The following is a 1,547-nucleotide window of genomic DNA, read 5'->3' as shown; positions in this document are numbered from 1 at the left end:
TTGTAGGTCTTGAAGCCTCCGATAATTGACGTGGCCAATCCGCTTGTGCCAGAGATCGATGTCCGATTCAATCTTCTATCCTTTGGCGAACAAAGCGATGCCAACGTCATTGGTGTCGAGGATGAACATCCTCTCTTTTCTACGCCCTTGCATAATGATTTGGCCCTCTTCCTCGATGAAGCACCCGAGGTGCATAAACCGCACCTGCATTCCCTGGTCGACAATCTGTCCAACTGACACCAGGTTCTTCGTGATAGTCGGAACGTTGTCGTGAAGAAAACCGTCCACAAGCGGAATCGGTGCGCCGGAGCGTAGGGACCGGCTCTTCTTGCACGTTGTACATAGGAAAGAATGTTGTACATAGAAGATCCTAGGTAGGTAGATTCGGTAGGTAGGGAGTTAATAGGAAACGGCTCTCTTTTTTTTGCCTATAAGAGGAGGGAGACGAGGAGGAGAAAAGGGGGATCGCGGAGGGTCGAGGACGAAGTGCTGTCGGTTTGGGTGCGAAGGCTTCTCTCTCTCTCTCTGGTTCGCAAACTCCATAGCTTCCTTCTGTGCAGGTTTCGGGAGGCTCGCGCTGCTCTGAGGAATGCCTGAGTGCTTCCGGCAGCACCTCCAACCTGTTCCTGTCTTTCTGTGCATTTACGAACAGGCATCGGCATCTGTTCGCCGGCCTGTTCGGTTGTAACCGACTTCGTGTTTTTGTTGCTTCCGTGTTCTTGTTGTTGTCTTTGTTAATACATCCATACGTTTGTGTCTTCCTGTGTCGCTGTCGCACTCACGTCTTTGTGTCGAAGGGTCGTGCCCCTGTGAATCTACGCTTGCACCTAGTGGGTCTCTTCCCTTCCCCTTTTTCTCTCTTGCTCTTCGGTACAAGACCCCCGAGGTCCCGCCTCGTTCCACGCATCCGCGAGGAATACCTTGACAACGTGTAATACGTTCATCAGCTTCCCCCTCTATCCGACGTGGCTCAAAGGGACTTCTCCGACATGCATGATTAGGTGAGGAGTGTCGTCTTCGGTTTCGACAACTCCCGGTTGTTCCGGTTTCTCCAAGAAAGAGAACCACTCTTTGTGGTTTGTCATGTGATTCGAGGCACCGGAGTCAACGTACCACACTTCCTCCGATTTGGAAGTGGTCTTCTTCATTGAGTTAGCCTCGTGTTTCATCACCAAGGCTGGCCCTTTACCAGCTTTTCCGGTTTTGGATCCTCCCGATCCTTCTGCGTAGTGCGAGTATTGCCGGTTCTCTCTGCCGGCCTTGCTGGATCTGGATCTGTCCGAATTGGCGCGCTTCTTCCGACACTCGCTTTCTCTGTGGCCCTTTTTACCACAGTACCAACATTCCGTGTCGGCCTTTTCATGCCGCCCTCCGGTGCCGCCTTGACTCCCCCTACTTGTGGAAGGAGAACTTCATATAAAGCAAGATGAGTAAGGTGGTGGTAGAGTCTCTTTCTTGTGGTGTTTTTCTTGCCTATTCATGTAGTGCGTTTTTCTAGTGATCAATTTATCCTTGTAGGCTTCAGTTTATGTATCTTCTTTCTCTCT

This window comes from Azolla caroliniana, unplaced genomic scaffold, assembly GCF_043228905.1.
Source record: "Azolla caroliniana isolate FFs.n. ecotype wild unplaced genomic scaffold, voAzoCaro1.0.p SCAF_18, whole genome shotgun sequence".
In the NCBI taxonomy this organism is placed as follows: domain Eukaryota; kingdom Viridiplantae; phylum Streptophyta; class Polypodiopsida; order Salviniales; family Salviniaceae; genus Azolla; species Azolla caroliniana.
Note: the sequence above shows the minus strand (reverse complement) of the source record.